Raw genomic sequence first — 23,320 nt, 5'->3', positions numbered from 1 at the left:
TCAATGCACATGGGTGAGCCAATCACACAAGGTATCTATGTGCAGCCAACAATCAGCAGCTACTGAGCCTATCTAGATATGCTTTTCAGCAAAGGATATCAAGAGAATTAAGCAAATTATATAATAGAAGTAAATCAGAAAGCTGTTTAAAATTGCATATTCTTTCTAAATCATGAAAGAAAAAAAAATTGTGTTTCATGCCCCTTTAAGGTTTATAAGTCTCAAGATATGTTTTGTTTCTCAATCTTAGTTTTACAGTAAACTCTTTTGCTGTTGCATATAGGATAAAAGGTTTCCCTTTCTTTTTCATTGTTTATCAGGCACATTAAAATAATATTTCACACAAGCTAAATATAGAAGATATTAAAAAAGTAGACTTCTCAGTTTGCAAATGTAGTTAATTTGTTTCTGCCCTGGTCCCTGTACCATATATATATATATATATCACCTCTCCTTGAATTCTATTAATAAATGGTCACTTCTCTTCTACGCACACAATCTCCCCACAGAAAGTACTGATCAGACATAGTGAAACACTGAGCGTTATTTCCCTTTAGTTTCAATTCCTCTGCCTTCATACGCACAGTTTCTGTAAGTTACAAACAGCCACTAAGCTGTTATGTGTAAATGTTGTGTGAATGAGCTGACTTTGTGGGAAATTGCTGGCAGACATGCTCAGAATGCATAATAGTGTGCACATTACAATTCAAGGCATTACATTATAACAGGGCTCAAAATGTCATGTCCTAAGCTACTAGCCAGGTCATATTGTTATTTGCCACTTCTTCTCACCCCACCCATTACCTGCCTTCACCACACCAACTACCCCACCCCCTCTTTGCCTATGTTTAGCCATTGTGAAACACCTTACTGTGCATTCATTTGTGATACTGTTTTTATTTTATACCATAACAAATTAAATCATGCTACATACAGTAATAAATGAACTAAAGTGCACAGCAGTTAGCAACATCAACTAGGTTCTGGGGAAGACAACTGCTGGGTAGAAACAAAAGAAGTTGTTGAACTGAGAGAGTGCAGAGAATGCTCATAGTCATGGAAGGTTAAAGCAGACCTGGAGATTTTTTTAATAATTAGAATCTCTCCCTTCTCTCACTTAACTATCTCTCTCTAATCCCTCATCTCTTCAATCTCTTCCTTTTCTCTCAGGCCATATTCTCCTCTTACACTCTTATTTCTTTCCCCTCTCTCCTATCTCTTCACTCTTTCTATTTTCTCTACTCTGGGGCACATTTATCAAGCTCCGTATGGAGCTTGAGGGCCTGTGTTTCTGGTGAGCCTTCAGGCTCACCAGACACACCAGTTATGAAGCAGCGTTCTAAATACCGCTGCTCTATAATCTGTCCGCCTGCTCTGAGGAGGAGGACAGACATTGCCGCAATTCAACCCGATCAAATACGATCGGGTTGATTGACACCCCCTGCTAGCGGCTGATTGGCTGCGAATCTGCAGGGGGCGGCATTGCACCAGCAGTTCACAAGAGCTGCTGGTGCAATGCTGAATGTGGAGAGCGTATTGCTCTTCGCATTCAGCGATGTCTGTTGGACATGATCCGCTGATCAGATCATGTCGGACAGACACATAATAAATAGGCCCCTCTCTCTTAACTCTGTCTTCTTCTCCACGTTCACTTTTCCTGCTCTCTCTCTCTCTTTTTTTCTCTCTCTCTCTGCCCCCGTTTGCCCTCTCAGAAGTAACATTTAAAGCATTAATGGGGTCCCTGCAGCCCTAGAGGTATAACATATCCTTGCCCTTTTATTGATATAATATATACTCAGACAATAATTTTAGCACAAAGCCCAAAATGTGTAGGTGTTGCAATAGGAGTGTACATTTTGCAAATACAATGTGCTAACTTTACTAATTAGAAGGCTCTAATAAGAATTCAAGATGGGTTCTGCTGGAGGCCTAAGAAAAAAATACATTTTTCCTGGCATACGATTATATATGGAAAGCAAAAGTGAGATTAAGCTCAAAGTCTCTTAAAATATATATATATATATATATATATATATATATATATATATATAGCCCTTCATAGTCTAAATAAATTCTTTTTACAGTGCAGGATATGAAATGCCAACTAGAAATTCAATGACAGCCAAAACACCAAGCCCACATGGGTATCTACTTACTCTAAAATACCTCAATTCGCTGGTGAGTGAGAATGCCCCATGGGTCAGGAATATTCCAAAGCTACCTTGACTCCTGTGGTACAGTAGTTTCCTAAAAAAAAACTTCAATTCTTAAGGTAAATTTGCCTTCAGCTCCAAAAGCCCATGTTTTCTCATCTGTTTCAATACAAACTGGGAGATTATAAAATATAAATAAAACAATATCTGGTTGTCAGTATATGGCCGGGTTATAACACAATATATTTAATAATTATCCTTTAAACTAAACCCCAATAAAATATGCATATACCAAGACAATAAAATTAATATAAATTCCTAAGTTCTTTTTATTAGTTAATATTTATAGATACATTCAAATATATTTGTAGGAACAAGAATATGAATCAATACTATACACGTTTAAAACTATTAAAATAAGCTATGCAAAGTTAATAAAAGTTGCCTTATTCACAATAGCCTCCCAAATCAGAGTTGCATTTAAAATATCACAATCAGACTAAGATACAAATCACTAACATTCAGACTGGTACAATTTCAACAGTGCTTAGTTAAACAATAGGACAATATACACTCTACTTAAAACATCAGAAATAGTATCTATTATTTGTGCAAACAACCGATTGTCTATGCTAATTTCTCTAAGCTGAAATAAATTCTTAGTTACTTACAATTAAGACCAGTTCTAAGATATATACTGTATATATATATATATATATATATATATATATATATATATATATATATATATTTGCCAGGTTAAATTTCTTAGCATCAAGGATTTGTTTAACAATACACAGGCTATGAAATACTAGTTTTAAAATACAATTTATTTCTTTAAATCTGCTACCTACAGCAACAAAGGATGTTTGTTTTAAATATTTTGCATACAAAAGGCAAGCTTAAAACTATTTAGGACTAAGAATATAATGCTAAAATATAAATAATGCTCTTTAAGTCTATCAGTTGTAATTTAACTGCAGTGACTATGCATGTATTTTGTTTTAGACATTTACCTGTAATTAGCAACCTTTTATATTTTACCAAATACTTTTGATTTAAATATCAAAAATTAGAACAATCATATATCACCAAAAATGACCAAATCGATAAGTCAGTTTCCAAAAACTTCTTGTTTCATCTCAGAAGACAAATAAGTATATTTTGCAATCAATACTGTATTTTAGCGGTCAGTTATCACTCAAGGTCAGCAGCATGTGTTCTTTCCCTTTCTTGCATTAACTTATATATGTTTTAATCATTGATTAAACAATATGGGAGGCCCTACGGATCTGCACATGGATTGGTCACCGGGGAAGTCTTATCGGATTGGCCCTGCTAGCTTGTCCCTTTTCATTGGATACCTGGGAGATCTTATCGGATTGGCCCTGGGAAATTTCATTTTTAACAGCCAAAAGCCTTCTGGCTGTAATATTGGATTTTGGCCATCGGGGGGCAGCATGAAAAACAAACAGCAATAGAGTCCTAACATTCATTTTATACTGCTAATCCAAATATCTCCCTATATAATGATTATATTAAACATACTATAAATTGCATTAATAAATGTATCTTGTTAGCATTTATATTTCATTTAGCATAACAGAACATTTACAATTTGATATCAAACATCAATATTTTATAGTCCTATCACATCAAAGTAATTTATACTGCTAACTGATTAGCTTAAAATCCATTTAAAAATAGCATTTGGTTATTTCTTCCTTTCATTCATATAAAAACCACAGCATATTTCATATTCAGTAGTGCACTGCATCCCAACATGAATATAATATATTTCATATTTCTAATAAATCCTGAATGCATGAATCTTGTCTATGCAGATCTGAAATAAAATAATAGTGTTATTAATTGTTAAGTTAGAATAGAAAATATCCACATGTCTGTTTTTATGATTAGGGACTTCTTGTTCTCCTGTAACACAAAGGGAAAAAATGCCAAATATGTATATATCCATTTGCAGCATTCATCCAAAATATCACCATTAGTCATTGCCTTTTAGATCCCTAAATATCTATTCCTATGCTTAAAAACATTTTATGCTTTTTGTCTGAAGTTATATTTGAGTATTCCTTTATATGAGGATTATATAGATAATTTCTTTTGCAAGGTTTATATTTTTTATTTTATTATTCTCTTTATGTTACACAGAGATTTTCAAATGCCAATTTGTCTGAGCTTTGCACATGGGAGACTCCGCAGGGGATCATTTAACTTGTGGTTGTTAAAAATTACAGTTCTTTGAAGATGTTTGTGTCTTCAACCTTCTCCCAGACGGAGCGGCTCCTCCCCTTGTGCAGGAAACCCATATATGGGCATTTACTTTTTAGGCTCCATCATGCTCATATTACTTTGAAATGGTTCACTGATATTATCTATACAAGAGTTTTAAGCTTTTGTTCTTTTCTTTGAAATGACTTAAATGTTATCTTTTAATTAGGATAAACGTGTCTTCACCCAGCCAAAACCATTTGGCAGAGGGGGTTGTGTTTTACAATGAATAGAACTGTTGTAAATAGCCTCATTTATAATTAATCCTGTGGTTCAAGCAACCGTATATATGAAAATTATATATATATATAATTTTCATTTATAATATTCATATACCCTGACATGGTGAAATTGAAATTGCATGGTTATCCACAAACTGTTGATTTCCTGGATTAAAGGGACAGTCAAGTAAAAAAAAACTTTCATGATTTAAATAGGGTATGTAATTTTAAACAACTTTCCAATTTACTTTAATTACCAATTTTGCTTTGTTCTCTTGGTATTCTTAGTTGAAAGCTTAACCTTGGAGGTTCATATGCTAATTTCTTAGACCTTAAAGGCCACCTCTAATCTGACACTTTCTCACCACTAGAGGGCGTTAGTTCATGTGTTTCACATAGATAACATTGAGCTCAGGCACGTGAAGATCCTAGGAGTCAGCAGTGATTGGCTAAAAATGCAAGTCTGTCAAAAGAACTGAAATAAGGGGGCAGTTTGCAGAGGCTTAGATACAAGGTAAACACAGAGGTAAAAAGTATATTAACTGTGTTGGTTATGCAAAACTGGGAAATGGTTAATAAAGGGATTATCTACGTTTTAAAAAAACAAAAATTCTGGTGTTTACTGTCCCTTTAAGAGTTTATAGACTTATTACTGACAACTTTATACTGTAAACCGACAGACCAGAATTCCATTCTTCATGTCTACAGTGAACATCCATGCAGTTTAATTAAGGCAATCCCACAGACATAATTCCTATGAGTAATAAGGAAGAATTATGAGTAGGACTCAATTGGATGTGATGGGTAAAAAATGTATCAACAGGGGTTACAAACAGAAACTCAAAAAAGCCCCTATGTAAGAGACACTTAAACAGGGGGGTCTGCACCACTGATTACATCTACAGACAGAACAAGAATGACTTTTACTACGACCTACAAGGCTAACAAAGGTGAAATCCAATGGTCTAATTGGATCATCCTGGCATCTGACCTACATCTACCTGTTTGAGATGCCTCCTAATGAAAACAGACCCAAAGGATAGCTATAAGAAGATCAGTTAGTTAAAAAGTTCTAAAAGGGTTGCTATAAGTGCCTCAGATGTACCACCTGCAATAACATGCTACAAGGTACTTTCCATCACCCTGAACAAGAAATATTGCATCAGACACTTTCTTACCTGTATGACTCAGTTTGTAATCTACCTGCTGAACTGTTGCTGTGCCAAATTCTAAAATGGATGATATCAGGAGTTTGAGAAAGACTTTGAAGCCGAAACGCGTTACTCTGCATCTTTTGTTTTTTATCCTGAGTGGGTTCCGTAGCTCCATTGAACCTAGAAGAATACGCTGCGAAGAAAAAAATAATAATCTGCTGTAGTTTGTCCGCTGGAAAGACCCGTAGTTTTGGAATTTTCACAATGGCTAAAGACAAGCGGATTAGGATACAGCGAGGAAAAGCAACACGTTTACAAATGCCCTTGGGAAACCATCTGAAACCAACTATATCAACTTTACAGTGTAAGTAAATGTAAGCACCTTAAAGTATATACTTTGGCATACTTTGACAAGATCCCCTTGTCGCTTTTATCTCACTGCAGGAATCATTCGGACCTGCCTTCTACTTTGATCTTATTTTTGGCAAAAAATAAGGACTTTTAATCTGAACATTTTAAACTGAACTTTTCCATTTTATATTGTGATCACAATTTTGTATTTTCTATTTAATTATTTTTCATATTGTTTATGTAATAACTATATTTATATATATATGCCTATGATAAAAAAAAAAATAATTTAGGTTTAATACTGCATTTTAAATCTTATCTATAGTAGACCCCTTTAGGTTACATTCTTTTTAGGCCACCTCTTCTAATCAAACCAGATACGGTTTATATATAACCAGCTGTATCACTTAGGTTTTATAGCACTCTATGAGTTCTCAAGTTTGCATTAATCCAGACCCCTAGATCCCTCTTTTTTCAGCCCATAACCATATATTTAGTTCTTGTTGACGCCACATATTCTTTTTGCCCCTAGTGCCATTTAGTGTACTTTAGGTCAGATTTTTTGTAGTTGATATCAGAACTTTCTTGACGAACCATCTTTCAGCCATTAGAAATGCACAACGGGAAAGACAAAGTGATCAACCAGTGGCACGCCACTTCATGGGGATGGACATACTGTGAGGGACTTAAGATTTATACTTATTTACCACGTTCCATTACTGAGCAGAGTGGGTGACGGGGGGAAACTATTAATCCAGTGAGAAGCAAGATGGATATATACACTGGATACTGTATCCCAACAGGGATTACATACACATATTGACTGGCACTGCTTTTAATGTACACATGGACAGTATGATGCTTCTCCACCATAGCCAAAAGTGAAGAATCTCCCCTCTGTATATATAGTGCTAATAAAAACATTTATAACACAGCTGCTTTTCAAGCAAACAAAGCAAATGTCCCAGTGAAAATAAATTTCCAATCACATCATCATAATCAATGGTTATAAGAGTGTAGACAAAGTGATAGTCAATCTTACCCCCTCTCATGCAATATGTCTGGTCTTAAGGAAATGCAAAGTCCAGTTGTGTTTACTCCTTAAGGTACCGCTATACAAGCGGGCACTTCTCTTCCTCTTTCCGTGGAGACTTCCGTGTTCCTCTGCTATCCAATCTGTTCCCTCTTCAGACGTTGCAGTGGGGGGTGTTGTCCGATTCCTCTATCCTCTTTGAGCGGTGCTGTAGGTGCAGTCAGGTCTATTACTGGGCTGTAGGGAAACTGTATGGAGATATCCCTTGTTCAACCGTGCTTGCTCGCTATAAGTGGTCACAACGAGGCAGTGGAGCAAAAGGATAAAGCGGAGCACCGGTGTAAAAATATCAAATTCTTTATTTCCAAAAAACCATTGTTAGCTGCTTTGATAACGGCTCCACGCCAAAACATGTCAGCTGGACTAGCTGACTCCCATTTGTGCCAACCTTCCACTACTGTTTCCGATTGACTTCATTTTAACAAAGGTTTTTTTGAAATAAAGAATTTGATATTTTTTTATACCGTACTATGGAGTTGGAGGCACACATTCTATATGCCTATGCTACTCTCCTGGTTACCCTCTAGTTGGCCATGTTCTCCTCCATTGTCACTAATACTATATTGTCCCCTGAGTGACATACCTGGTACATCACACTTCCACCTACCCTTATTATTGACGTCTTGTGAGTTATTGCATACTCACCCTTTTAAAGAGTTTGTTTTTCCCCATAGGCATCTGTACGCCCAATACCTTATTACCCTTGTCCATCTGCTAATTACAGCTCGGAACCACATGTGCTTTTATAAATCAGTGGTCTCTTATTGTTGTCTATGAAGTGTTTAGTGAGGTTCCACTATGTTGTGATATTAATTCCATCTGTTCTATATAGCCTGTGAAATGGCCAGTGTTGAGACAGTTCTGTTTTTTGGAGACTGTGTTTTGTGTGGAATGTCCTAATAAAAATTAAATCTATGCCTACTTTGTAGCACATCCTTTTCAGACCATTTATGTTTTATATGATGGTTTACACATTTACAAATGCTATTTTGTGTTCTGCTCTGTCTGCCTTGCTCAGGGGGCGGGGCTTATGCCGTAACATAATTTTGTTTCTTGCTTATGTACAATGCTATATTAATTTGTTTTCACTGTGTTTAGGAAGCGGTAACCTATTTTTATTGATGTTTTTAACACTATATGGCAGAGAGGACCTATTTATATTATTTAGATACATTTTTAGATACGTTTGCTGACAACCTGCACATTGATATAATGGGGCCTATTTATCAAGCCGTCAACTGCAAATACGCTGGAATTCCGCAGCGTAATTGTGGAGAGCCTGATTCCCCTTATTTATCAAACCCTACAAACCGGCAAAAGTAGAATTTTGTGACGTAACATACGATCCGCCGGTCAAAGTCCGATACAGATCGATGCTTACGTCATTACAGATGTTCCGAATGCAAATTTGGCACTATCTGACTACTTTTGTAAGTTAACAAATTTCTACCAGGTACACTCGGCACTATTCCGGCCCAGCATACCTGGTTTTCAATCTGCCACCCTGGAGGCGGTGGATGCCATAGGAATCAATGGGAGTCTGAAAGCAGCGAAAGCTTATGTTTGCTGCTGCCCGATATCCCATTGATTCCTATGGGAGAATAAAGTTATGTTTACACCTAACACCCTAACATGTACCCCGAGTCTAAACACCCCTAATCTGCCGCCCCTGACACTGCTCCCACTTACATTATACTTATTAACCCCTAAGTTGCCACCCCCAACAGCGCCGCCACCTACATTATGTTATTAACCCCTAATCTGCCCCCCTACACTGCCGCCACCTACATTATGTTATTAACCCCTAAACTGCCCCCCCAACACCGCCGCCACCTACATTATGTTATTAACCCCTAATCTGCCCCCCTACACCGCCGCCACCTACATTATATTATTAACCCCTAATCTGCCGTCCCCAACATCGCCACCACTATATTAAATTTATTAACCCCTAAACCTAAGTCGAACCCTAACAACCCCATAACTTAAATCTAATTTAAATAAATATAAATAAAATTACTATCATTAACTACACTGAATGATACACTGAAAAGGGCATTTGGATGGGTATTGCCCTTAAAAGGGCAGTTAGCTCTTTTGCAGGCCCAAAGCCCTAACCTTAAAATAAAACCCACCCAATACACCCTTAAAAAACCTAACCCTAACCCCCTGAAGATTGACTTACCGGGAGACGTCTTCATCCAAGCCGGGTGAAGTGGTCCTCCAGATGGGCAGAAGTCTTCATCCAAGCTGGGCAGAAGTGGTCCTCCATACGGGCAGGTCTTCATCCAAGCCGGGCAGAAGTGGTCCTCCAGACGGCAGAAGTCTTCATCCAAGCCGGGCAGAAGTGGTCCTCCAGATGGCAGAAGTCTTCATCCAGACAGCATCTTCTATCTTCATCCATCCGACGCGGAGCGGGTCCATCTTCAAGACATCCGACGCAGAGCATCCTCTTCGGCCGACGACTACCCGACGAATGAAGGTTCCTTTAAGTGACATCATCCAAGATGGCGTCCCTTAGCCAATCGGAATTAAGGTAGAAAAAATCCTATTGGCGGATGCAATCAGTCAATAGGATTGAACTTCAATCCTATTGGTTGATTGGAACAGCCAATAGAATGCAAGCTTAATCCTATTGGCTGTTCCAATTCTGCCACTTCTGCCCGGCTTGGATGAAGACTTCTGCCCGTCTGGAGGACCACTTATTCCCGGCTTGGATGAAGACGTCTCCCGGTAAGTCGATCTTCAGGGGGTTAGTGTTAGGTATTTTTAAGGGTGTATTGGGTGGGTTTTATTTTTAGGTTAGGGCTTTGGGTCTGCAAAAGAGCTAACTGCCCTTTTAAGGGCAATGCCTATCCAAATGCACTTTTCAGGGCAATGGGAATCTTAGGTTTTTTTAGTTAGTATTTTTTTGGGGGGTTGGTTGTGTGGGTGGTGGGTTTTACTGTTGGGGGGTTGTTTGTATTTTTTTTCCAGGTAAAAGAGCTGATTACTTTGGGGCAATGCCCCGCAAAAGACCCTTTTAAGGGCTATTGGTAGTTTAGTTTAGGCTAGGGTTTTTTTTATTTTGGGGGGGCTTTTTTTATTTTGATAGGGCTATTAGATTAGGTGTAATTAGTTTAAATTTCTGTAATTTGTTTATTATTTTCTGTAATTTAGTGTTTTCTTTTTTTTTGTACTTTAGATAATTATATATAATTTAGTTAATTGTATGTAATTGATTTAATTGTATTTAATTGTAGTGTAGTGTTAGGTGTAATTGTAACTTTGGTTAGGTTTTATTTTACAGGTACTTTTGTATTTATTTTAGCTAGGTAGTTATTAAATAGTTAATAACTATTTAATAACTATTCTACCTAGTTAAAATAAATACAAACTTGCCTGTAAAATACAAATAGACCCTAAGCTAGCTACAATATTACTATTAGTTATATTGTAGCTAGCTTAGAGTTTATTTTACAGGTATTTAGTTTTAAATAGGAATAATTTAGTTAATTATAGTAATTTTATTTATATTTATTTAAATTAGATTTAAGTTAGGGGGTGTTAGGGTTCGACTTAGGTTTAGGGGTTAATAAATTTAATATAGTGGCGGCGACGTTAGGGACGGCAGATTAGGGGTTAATAAGTGTTATGTAGGTGGCGGCGGTGTAGGGGGCGGCAGATTAGGGGTTAATACGTATAATGTAGGTGGCGGTGGGCTCCGGGAGCGGCTGTTTAGTGGTTAATAACTTTATTTAGTTGCGGCGGGGTCCAGGAGTGGCGGTATAGGGGTAAAACAGTTTAGTATAGTGTGGGTGTTTAGTGACAGTATACCAATAAAGCTGGGAAAAAGCCAAAGAGCAGTGAGATCGATGACTGTTAGTTAACAACAGTCCGCTGGTCATTGCCCCGTACTTGGTGCGCGGCTTTTTGACAGCTTTTTTGGTAACTTTGGAGAACGTATTCAGGTCCATGGCAGCGATGTTAGGCGATCTTAGGCGAGCGTATTGGTGCCGGCGAATGCAAGTAAGTTGGCGGGTTGATAAATAGGGGCCAATGTATTTTGGCAATAATAATAGCACAACTGTGTTACATCTTTGTTGCATATGGTCTGTGAATAAGGGGGTATAGATATTTTTGATGGTATAAAGTATGCTATATTTTATACTTATGAGTGGTATCTATCTTTAATAGATTTTCAGGGTGTTACTCCCCTTGTGTACAGAGGCCCTGATATATCAAGAAGTGAATGTCTGTGTACAACTGAGCCTAAAAACTGATATTAACACCTTACACCAAATCCTAAGTGTTGATCTCAGAATCTAAGTAGCAAGGACCTGTGTTAGGATTTTTGCCTACACCCCCTAGAATAAATGATATACCTTGCGATCTTCTACTGCTTCTTAACAAAATGGTTTAGTGATATGTTAAGCAGCTATTGATAACTATTTTATCTATAATGAAAAAAGATTCCCGTTATTACATACATTTCTTGACTAGATCTATAATGGCTAATTTCTGCATGACATTATGTACCAAAGCAGTGGCTCAGCACAATACATTGTTATTGTCTTCCCTGCATTTCTGTATGTAAAGGAGAGACATGCCCAGTGCAATATAACACTACATGGTATGAGAGTTTTGATGCATTTACACTTTGTGCTTTATATTTTATATTACTTTAGATTTTGCCCTTTAAGTTTTATTACATTTAAACATTGAACTTTCTATTTTGTATTATAGTGCATATAGATTCTGTATACACAGTGTATTAAGGATTGGGATTCTACAAATTCTGATTGGCATTTTCTCCTTATATCTAAGCACCAGATAATGATTATTTATATAGAAATCAATGGTGATAGGATATTTTGATATCCTTTAAGCAGGCTTACATGGTAATACTCTGTACTTTTTAAATAATTACCACATTGTGACAAGTGAGAATTGATAAGTCCCCCCTTATTTAACCACTGCTGTTTATGTAATCAATAGTCATGCAACCATACTGAAGCAAAGGGATCTTTTATTTTGTGTCTAGTGGTAATGGCCATACTTACCAGGTTTATGTGTCTGCCCAGATAGAATGTTTGAATTGCACGAAAGATTGGAGGTTCTTGTATATAGGGTGTATAGGTTTTACATTTTTTAATCAACAGTTTGCATTTTAGCAAACTTGTTTTTTAGTATCTGGATTAAAAGTTAAGTTTTATCATGTGCACATAGGGTCTACAGATGGGGAAATAATGTTGCAAAATAGTTTAAGTATGTTGCTACAAATTGACAATGAGGTGTTTGAGGATGGTTTATTTTCTTTTAATATAATTGTATGATTTAAAGCATCCAATACTCTTTACTGGCCAGTTTATTTGATTAAGGCTCTTTATCATCTAAGTATGTGTAAATTTCACATATTAGGGTCATACTATATATATTTTTGTGTATTTTTTTACAAATTAAATTGCACTGTGTATTTCTTCTATATAAAATAAAACTGACAGTTTCCCAGAGAGCTTCATTACTTTCTATTGGCCCGAGAACCAGAGATTCTTTAGTTTGGAGAGTAATTATAGTGCAGACTCCACAAGGGTTGAACTCACTGAAATCTATAAGAAAAAGAACAGAACTTGGAGTCCTTAGCCTCAATATTCAAAACATCGCCAGACCTACAAGAAATTGCATGTTTGGGTTCGCCAGGTTCATAGTCCTTTGGTCTGTAGATATATTCTAAAAACGTGGGCTGAACCTTGTTGTGCTGATGAGTGGCGATGTGTCTCCCATAGGAAATAATGGGGATTGCAACTTCAGCAAAAGTCCACCGACATCGCTACTAAGCTGCAATGTAGGAGGGGCTATTTAAAACATGTTTACACAAAACAGACTATGCGTTCGTGAAAATAAAAAATGTTTTCTGTTTATTAACACAATGAATGTATATTCAATTTCACTGTACATTCACTATATTTGTCATACTGGGAAATATTGCCACTGAAAAGGAGGCGAGACAGAGGGTAAAGCTAATATGGAGGATAGTGCTTTGAATATTAGAAACCCACAGTGATGTTTCCCCATTAAAATATAGGTTACTCTCATGCAACGCCCTTGAAACTCCCACATGTTTCTAAAGAATACCCAACGGGTTTCTATAGCTCCTTGCCTGAGAAGTGTAATGGTGTTGGGATACTTTTTCACAAAGGCTTAGAATTTCAGGTGCTAGATTCCATAACAGATACTGAAGGCATATACATCATTTTTAACAGTCTATTATTTAATAGGCCTATCACTCTAGTGAATATAGATATCAAATTCCTGCAAATTCTGGCAAAAGCAATATCCTACATGTAAATCAGGCTAGTTTCATCCCACATAGAGAGGCCCACATCAATTCTATTAGAGCTTTAACCCTTCTATCTTATGCCAAACAATCGAACACTCATTCTGTGCTGGTTGCAACAGATGCAAAAAAAAACATTCTACCATATTAATTAGTTTTTTCTTCTCCACACTTTAGAAGCATTTGGCTTTGGCCCCAAAAGCATCCAATGCATCTTCAGTTTATATTATTTTCCCACTGCCAGAGTCAAACCCATTGGCATTCTCTCCAACTCTTTCCAAATTAAAAATGGAACCGGCAGGGATGTTCACTGTTCCCTATATTATTTGTATTAACTATGGAGGTACTAGCCTCACATATATTTGTCAAAATCCTGATATAAAGCAAAATAAAAATTGGACCCCATTGCTATGTATGCAGTCAATGTCCTCCATTCTCTCACTTCTCCCACTATATCAATCCCATCAGCACTTAAAACATTTCAAATTTTTAGCCTATAATCAAACTTTCTAATCAACAGCTCTAAATTCGAGATCTTAAATATTAATCTACCCACCCAACATTTGAGGCCCTCAAAAATATCTGTCGTCAACCAGTGGCACTGAAAACCTATATCTTTGTGGGGTAGAATCCAATCCCTAAAATGACTACTTTACCAAGAATTCTTTACATCTTTCAAGCCCTTTTAATTTTTCTACCTTCCTTATTCCTAAACGAGTTACAAAAAGCATTAATGACATCTATATGGGGCACAAGGAAACCTAGAATAAATGGTAATACCCTTTAAAGATCTACCAATTTGGGTGGCCTGGGAGTGCTGAATCTGGATTTACTGTATATTATAAAGCCATTTATTTGCAAATAATTTAAGATTGGCATTGTTCCCAAAAATACAAAATCATGTTAAAGATCCCACAAACAGGAGCTTTGAGCTGAGTCCCAACAGAAAATAGATCAATAATTTGTAATAAATTGGAAGTCTATAGACATTTATTTTACAAATTGTACAAGATTAGGCAAACAATCAAGGGAATATCATCCCCACAATCCCCTCTCCTTCCTATCCCTTCTACTGCAGAATGAACAAGCGGACTAGACTCTAGGTCCCAAGGAGAGACCGGATAGAACTATACAATTCCCCTAGCAAATTTACTAGACAAAGGGAAACTGAAGAGTATAGATCAACTCAAAAGTTCTTCAGGACACCATTACAATTTCTGGCTGAAATATGCTCAGCTCCAGCACCTTATCAATTCTGCACCTCACAAAAAAGACTTATTATGGCCACTTACACTATTTGAAACTATTTGTCTAGAAGGGAAACCAATTCAAGGCTGCCTTTCTCAGGCATTCAAAATACTTAAAGGAGGGTATTATGAAAGCATGCCCACATGTATCCATAAATGGCACTTAGATCTAGAAACTAATATATATCAGAAACAGAGTGGGAAAGAATCTTTAAACTAACCAAAAGATCTTCAGTTTATACAAATACTAGAAATGAACAGTACGATTCTACATCAGCAAGACTTAGAGCAATTTATAAGGAGTTTTCTGGTGGATGCTGGAGGGGCTGCGGAAAGGGAGGCACCCTATATCATATGTGGTAGGAAAGCCAGATTATTCGTCCCCTGTGGAATGCTGTAGAGACATTGTTCCAACACATTTTTAACAGTTCCTTTATATTAACTCCTAGAATGGCCCTACACAATGACTTACCAAAATCAAACATGATCACAACATACTTATTACAAATAGGGATAAATAGCGCTAAAATACTAATAGCAAGGTACTGGAAATCATCCATTTCTCCTACCCACAATATGTGGACGGACAGAACTACAGAGCTTTTATCACTGGAGGAATATGGTTTCTGCAGGCACAATAAACTTTCCTACTTTTTAAATATAACATTTTATTGGAAGCAGGCTACTCTTAGGAGGTTGTATTCTGGTTTGTGTTCGGAAATAATTCTTGATGGGCTCCCCCTTCCATAATTCTTGCTCCCCTTTCTCACTCTTCTTACTTTACCCTTTACCATTAAAGGCATCATTTGCTAATTTAACACCCAGTTTACCAGTTTTAAATATATTGGGGCCAATTTAATGAGCTGTCAATCAGCCCCAATTCAGCTGTTTCCGCGTACGCCTCCTTTGAGGGTGTGGACATCAATCTGTCCGATCATACGATCGGGTTAATTGACACCCCCTGCTAGCAGCCGCAAATCTGTAGGGGGCGGCATTGCACAAGCAGTTTACCAGAACTGCTTGTACAATGGTAAATGCAGACAGCGTATGCTGTCCGCATTCAGCAATGTCTGTCGGACATGATCCGCTGAGCGAATCATGTCGGACACACACTTGATAAATCGGCCCCATTGTATTGACTTCTTATGTACCATACATCAACAAATGATTTAAACATTAATGGACTCTGAGGCAATAAACTTAGACTTACTTATCACACTACTCCCAAAGTACCTCCCACCAAGAAGATAAACTTATTGCTTTCAATTTCTGGCAGATGCTCTCTAATCTTACGCATAGATAAAATGACTCAAGGTTTAAAAAAATAAAATCTTGCGGCTAGATTTGGAGTTTTGTCGGTAACGACCCGAAAAACTAACGCCGGCTTTTTTCTGGCCGCACCATAAAAATAACTCTGGTATTGAGAGTCCACAAAAAGGCTGCGTTAGGCTCCAAAAAAGGAGCGTAGAGCATTTTTAACGCAGCTTCAACTCTCGATACCAGAGTTGCTTACGCAAGCGGCCAGCCTCAAAAACGTGCTCGTGCACGATTCCCCCATAGGAAACAATGGGGCTGTTTGAGCTGAAAAAAAACCTAACACCTGCAAAAAAGCTGCGTTCAGCTCTTAACGCAGCCCCATTGTTTGCTATGGGGAAACACTTCTACGTCTGCACCTAACACCCTAACATGTACCCCGAGTCTAAACACCCCTAGCCTTACACTTATTAACCCCTAATCTGCCGCCCCAGCTATCGCTGACCCCTGCATATTATTATTAACCACTAATCTGCCGCTCCGTAAACCGCCGCTACTTACATTATCCCTATGTACCCCTAATCTGCTGCCCTAACATCGCCGACCCCATATTATATTTATTAACCCCTAATCTGACCCCCACAACGTCGCCTCCACCTGCCTACACTTATTAACCCCTAATCTGCCGACCGGACCGCACCGCTACTATAATAAAGTTATTAACCCCTGATCCGCCTCACTAACCCTATAATAAATAGTATCAACCCCTAATCTGCCCTCCCTAACATCGCCGACACCTAACTTCAATTATTAACCCCTAATCTGCCGACCCAATCTCGCCGCTATTCTAATAAATGTATTAACCCCTAAAGCTAAGTCTAACCCTAACCCTAACACCCCCCTAAATTAAATATAATTTTAATCTAACGAAATTAATTATCTCTTATTAAATAAATTATTCCTATTTAAAGCTAAATACTTACCTGTAAAATAAATCCTAATATAGCTACAATATAAATTATAATTATATTATAGCTATTTTAGGATTAATATTTATTTTACAGGTAACTTTGTATTTATTTTAACCAGGTACAATAGCTATTAAATAGTTAAGAACTATTTAATAGCTAAAATAGTTAAAATAATTACAAATTTACCTGTAAAAGAAATCCTAACCTAAGTTACAATTAAACCTAACACTATACTATCAATAAATTAATTAAATAAACTACCTACAATTAACCTAACACTACACTATCAATAAATTAATTAAATACAATTCCTACAAATAAATACAATTAAATAAACTTGCTAAAGTACAAAAAATAAAAAAGAACTAAGTTACAAAAAATAAAAAAATATTTACAAACATAAGAAAAATATTACAACAATTTTAAACTAATTACACCTACTCTAAGCCCCCTAATAAAATAACAAAGCCCCCCAAAATAAAAAAATGCCCTACCCTATTCTAAATAACTAAAGTTCAAAGCTCTTTTACCTTACCAGCCCTGAACAGGGCCCTTTGCGGGGCATGCCCCAAGAAGTTCAGCTCTGTTGCCTGTAAAAGAAAAAATACAATACCCAAGCCCCCCAACATTACAACCCACCACCCACATACCCCTAATCTAACCCAAACCCCCCTTAAATAAACCTAACACTAAGCCCCTGAAGATCTTCCTACCTTATCTTCACCTCACCGGGTTCAACGATCTGTCCAGAAGAGCTCCTCCGATGTCCTGATCCAAGCCCAAGCGGGGGTCTGAAGAGGTCCATGATCCGGATGAAGTCTTCATCCAAGCGGGAGCTGAAGAGGTCCATGATCCGGATGAAGTCTTCTATCAACGGCATCTTCAATCTTCTTTCTTCCGGATCCATCTTGCAGACCTCCGACGAGGAACATCCTGTTGGCCCGACGGACTAACGACGAATGACTGTTCCTTTAAGGGACGTCATCCAAGATGGCGTCCCTCGAATTCCGATTGGCTGATAGGATTCTATCAGCCAATCGGAATTAAGGTAGGAATATTCTGATTGGCTGATGGAATCAGCCAATCAGATTCAAGTTCAATCCGATTGGCTGATTCAATCAGCCAATCAGATTGAGCTCGCAATCTATGTGGGGGGGTGCCTAATCTATGCTAGTATGAAAATACATGCACCTATTTAAGCTACACCTATAGGATAGAATAATAACAGCGGCTATAATCTTAAGTTAAGAAGATGAGATAGATCTTCTTTGTTATTAAGACCCTTAGGGTAAAGGCAATCTAAATTGAAAATCCATTTTGATTCAGCAGTTAATAGTTTCTTTTCATAGTTCCCCCCTCTCCAATTGGCTGTAACCAATTGGATACCTATGTAGCTGAGATCTTTTTGTCTTCCCAGATTTTTACCTGTGATCCACACCAGGGATAAAAAGAAGGCTATTTGGCATTTTAAAGGAAATTCATATTATTTATTACTTTCATGTAATTAGCAAGAGTCCATGAGCTAGTGACGTATGGGATATACATTCTTACCAGGAGGGGCAAAGTTTCCCAAACCTCAAAATGCCTATAAATACACCCCTCACCACACCCACAAATCAGTTTTACAAACTTTGCCTCCTATAGAGGTGGTGAAGTAAGTTTGTGCTAGATTCAATTTTTTTCTTACCTTAAAATTTGACTTTTTTCCCTGTGGGCTGTTAGGCTCGCGGGGGCTGAAAATGCTTCATTTTATTGCGTCATTCTTGGCGCTGACTTTTTTGGCGCAAAAAATGTTTTCTGTTTCCAGCGTCATACGTGTCGCCGGAAGTTGCGTCATTTTTGACGTTTTTTTGCGCCAAAAGTGTCGGCGTTCCGGATGTGGCGTCATTTTTGGCGCCAAAAGCATTTAGGCGCCAAATAATGTGGGCGTCTTTTTTTTTGGCGCTAAAAAATATGGGCGTCACTATTGTCTCCACATTATTTAAGTCTCATTTTTTATTGCTTCTGGTTGCTAGAAGCTTGTTCACTGGCATTTTTTCCCATTCCTGAAACTGTCATTTAAGGAATTTGTTCAATTTTGCTTTATATGTTGTTTTTTCTATTACATATTGCAAGATGTCCCAGATTGACACTGAGTCAGAAGATACTTCTGGAAAAACGCTGCCTGGTGCTGGATCGACCAAAGTTAAGTGTATCTGCTGTAAACTTGTGGTATCTGTTCCTCCAGCTGTTGTTTGTATTGAATGTCATGACAAATTTGTTAATGCAGATAATATTTCTTTTAGTAAAGTTACATTACCTGTTGCTGTTCCATCAACACCTAATATTCAGAGTATTCCTGATAACATAAGAGATTTTGTTTCTAAATCCATTAAGAAGGCTATGTCTGTTATTCCTCTTTCTAGTAAACGTAAAAGGTCTTTTAAAACTTCTCATTTTTCAGATGAATTTTTAAATGAACATCATCATTCTGATTCTGATAATGGTTCCTCTGGTTCAGAGGATTCTGTCTCAGAGGTTGATGCTGATAAATCTTCATATTTATTCAAAATGGAATTTATTCGTTCTTTACTTAAAGAAGTCTTAATTGCATTAGAAATAGAGGATTCTGGTCCTCTTGATACTAAATCTAAATTTGATACTAAATCTAAATGTTTAAATAAGGTTTTTAAATCTCCTGTAGTTATTCCAGAAGTTTTTCCTGTCCCTGATGCTATTTCTGAAGTAATCTCCAGGGAATGGAATAATTTGGGTAATTCATTTACTCCTTCTAAACGTTTTAAGCAATTATATCCTGTGCCATCTGACAGATTAGAGTTTTGGGACAAAATCCCTAAAGTTGATGGGGCTATCTCTACTCTTGCTAAACGTACTACTATTCCTACGGCAGATAGTACTTCCTTTAAGGATCCTTTAGATAGGAAGATTGAATCCTTTCTAAGAAAAGCTTACTTATATTCAGGTAATCTTCTTAGACCAGCTATATCTTTAGCGGATGTTGCTGCAGCTTCAACTTTTTGGTTAGAAGCTTTAGCGCAACAAGTAACAGATCATAATTCTCATAGCATTGTTAATCTTCTTCAACATGCTAATAACTTTATTTGTGATGCCATCTTTGATATCATTAGAGTTGATGTCAGGTATATGTCTCTAGCTATTTTAGCTAGAAGAGCTTTATGGCTTAAAACTTGGAATGCTGATATGTCTTCTAAGTCAACTTTGCTTTCCCTTTCTTTCCAGGGTAATAAATTATTTGGTTCTCAGTTGGATTCTATTATCTCAACTGTTACTGGAGATAAGGAACTTTTTTACCACAGGATAAAAAATCTAAAGGTAAATTTAGGTCTAATAATCGTTTTCGTTCCTTTCGTCACAATAAGGAACAAAAGCCTGATCCTTCACCTACAGGAGCGGTATCAGCTTGGAAACCATCTCCAGTCTGGAATAAATCCAAGCCTTTTAGAAAACCAAAGCCAGCTCCCAAGTCCACATGAAGGTGCGGCCCTCATTCCAGCCCAGCTGGTAGGGGGCAGATTACGTTTTTTCAAAAAAATTTGGATCAATTCAATTCACAATCTTTGGATTCAGAACATTGTTTCAGAAGGGTACAGAATTGGCTTCAAGATAAGGCCTCCTGCAAAGAGATTTTTTCTTTCCCGTGTCCCAGTAAATCCAGCGAAAGCTCAAGCATTTCTGAAATGTGTTTCAGATCTAGAGTTGGCTGGAGTAATTATGCCAGTTCCAGTTCTGGAACAGGGGCTGGGGTTTTATTCAAATCTCTTCATTGTACCAAAGAAGGAGAATTCCTTCAGACCAGTTCTGGATCTAAAAATATTGAATAGTTATGTAAGGATACCAACATTCAAAATGGTAACTATAAGGACTATCCTGCCTTTTGTTCAGCAAGGGCATTATATGTCCACAATAGATTTACAGGATGCATATCTGCATATTCTGATTCATCCAGATCACTATCAGTTTCTGAGATTCTCTTTCCTAGACAAGCATTACCAGTTTGTGGCTCTGCCGTTTGGCCTAGCAACAGCTCCAATAATTTTTACAAAAGTTCTCGGTGCCCTTCTGTCTGTAATCAGAGAACAGGGTATTGTGGTATTTCCTTATTTGGACGATATCTTGGTACTTGCTCAGTCTTCACATTTAGCAGAATCTCATACGAATCGACTTATGTTGTTTCTTCAAGATCATGGTTGGAGGATCAATTTACCGAAAAGTTCATTGATTCCTCAGACAAGGGTAACCTTTTTAGGTTTCCAGATAGATTCAGTGTCCATGACTCTGACTCTGACAGACAAGAGACGTCTAAAATTGATCTCAGCTTGTCGAAACCTTCAATCACAATCATTCCCTTCGGTAGCCTTATGCATGGAAATTCTAGGTCTTATGACTGCTGCATCGGACGCGATCCCCTTTGCTCGTTTTCACATGCGACCTCTTCAGCTCTGTATGCTGAACCAGTGGTGCAGGGATTACACAAAGATATCTCAATTAATATCTTTAAAACCGATTGTACAACACTCTCTGACGTGGTGGACAGATCACCATCGTTTAGTTCAGGGGGCTTCTTTTGTTCTTCCGACCTGGACTGTAATTTCAACATATGCAAGTCTGACAGGTTGGGGAGCTGTTTGGGGGTCTCTGACAGCACAAGGGGTTTGGGAATCTCAGGAGGTGAGATTACCAATCAATATTTTGGAACTCCTTGCAATTTTCAGAGCTCTTCAGTCATGGCCTCTTCTAAAGAGAGAATCGTTCATTTGTTTTCAGACAGACAATGTCACAACTGTGGCATACATCAATCATCAAGGAGGGACTCACAGTCCTCTGGCTATGAAAGAAGTATCTCGAATACTGGTATGGGCGGAATCCAGCTCCTGTCTAGTTTCTGCGGTTCATATCCCAGGTATAGACAATTGGGAAGCGGATTATCTCAGTCGCCAAATGTTACATCCGGGCGAATGGTCTCTTCACCCAGAGGTATTTCTTCAGATTGTTCAAATGTGGGGACTTCCAGAAATAGATCTGATGGCTTCTCATCTAAACAAGAAACTTCCCAGGTATCTGTCCAGATCCAGGGATCCTCAGGCGGAAGCAGTGGATGCATTGTCACTTCCTTGGAATTATCATCCTGCCTATCTCTTTCCGCCTCTAGTTCTTCTTCCAAGAGTAATCTCCAAGATTCTGAAGGAATGCTCGTTTGTTCTGCTGGTGGCTCCAGCATGGCCTCACAGGTTTTGGCATGCGGATCTTGTCCGGATGGCCTCTTGCCAACCGTGGACTCTCCCGTTAAGACCAGACCTTCTGTCGCAAGGTCCTTTTTTCCATCAGGATCTCAAATCCTTAAATTTAAAGGTATGGAGATTGAACGCTTGATTCTTAGTCAAAGAGGTTTCTCTGACTCTGTGATTAATACTATGTTACAGGCTCGTAAATCTGTATCTAGAAAGATATATTATAGAGTCTGGAAGACTTACATTTCTTGGTGTCTTTCTCATAATTTTTCCTGGCATTCTTTTAGAATTCCGAGAATTTTGCAGTTTCTTCAGGTTGGTTTGGATAAAGGTTTGTCTGCAAGTTCCTTGAAAGGACAAATCTCTGCTCTTTCTGTTCTTTTTCACAGAAAGATTGCTAATCTTCCTGATATTCATTGTTTTGTACAAGCTTTGGTTCGTATAAAACCTGTCATTAAGTCAATCTCTCCTCCTTGGAGTTTGAATTTGGTTCTGGGGGCTCTTCAAGCTCCTCCGTTTGAACCTATGCATTCGCTGGATATTAAATTACTTTCTTGGAAAGTTTTGTTTCTTTTGGCCATCTCTTCTGCTAGAAGAGTTTCTGAATTATCTGCTCTTTCTTGTGAGTCTCCTTTTCTAATTTTTCATCAGGATAAGGCGGTGTTGCGAACTTCTTTTAAATTTTTACCTAAGGTTGTGAATTCTAACAACATTAGTAGAGAAATTGTGGTTCCTTCATTGTGTCCTAATCCTAAGAATTCTAAGGAGAGATCATTGCATTCTTTGGATATAGTTAGAGCTTTGAAATATTATGTTGAAGCTACTAAGAATTTCTGAAAGACTTCTAGTCTATTTGTTATCTTTTCCGGTTCTAGGAAAGGTCAGAAGGCCTCTGCCAATTCTTTGGCATCTTGGTTAAAATCTTTAATTCATCTTGCTTATGTCGAGTCAGGTAAAACTCCGCCTCAAAGGATTACAGCTCATTCTACTAGGTCAGTTTCTACTTCCTGGGCGTTTAG

This window comes from Bombina bombina, chromosome 2, assembly GCF_027579735.1.
Source record: "Bombina bombina isolate aBomBom1 chromosome 2, aBomBom1.pri, whole genome shotgun sequence".
In the NCBI taxonomy this organism is placed as follows: domain Eukaryota; kingdom Metazoa; phylum Chordata; class Amphibia; order Anura; family Bombinatoridae; genus Bombina; species Bombina bombina.
The sequence above is the reverse complement of the archived record's forward strand: the minus strand, read 5'-3'. Positions refer to the sequence as shown.